Raw genomic sequence first — 285 nt, 5'->3', positions numbered from 1 at the left:
CTCACAAACATAGAAAACAAACTTATGGTTAGCAAAGGGGAAAGGAGGGGGGAGGAATAAATTAGGAATTTGGGATTAACAGATACAACTACTAAATATAAAATAAACAAGGGCCTACTGTACAGCACAGGGAACTATATTCCATACCTTATAATAACCTATAATGGAAAAAAATCTGAAAAAGAATATATATGTGTATATACATAAAACTGAGTCACTTTGCTGTACAACTGAAACTATCACAACATTGTTTGTAAATCAACTATACTCCAATTTAAAAAAAAA

This window comes from Leucopleurus acutus (genome assembly GCF_964270905.1).
Source record: "Leucopleurus acutus genome assembly, chromosome: 1".
Lineage (NCBI taxonomy): Eukaryota > Metazoa > Chordata > Mammalia > Artiodactyla > Delphinidae > Leucopleurus > Leucopleurus acutus.
This window is presented reverse-complemented; position numbering follows the sequence as displayed.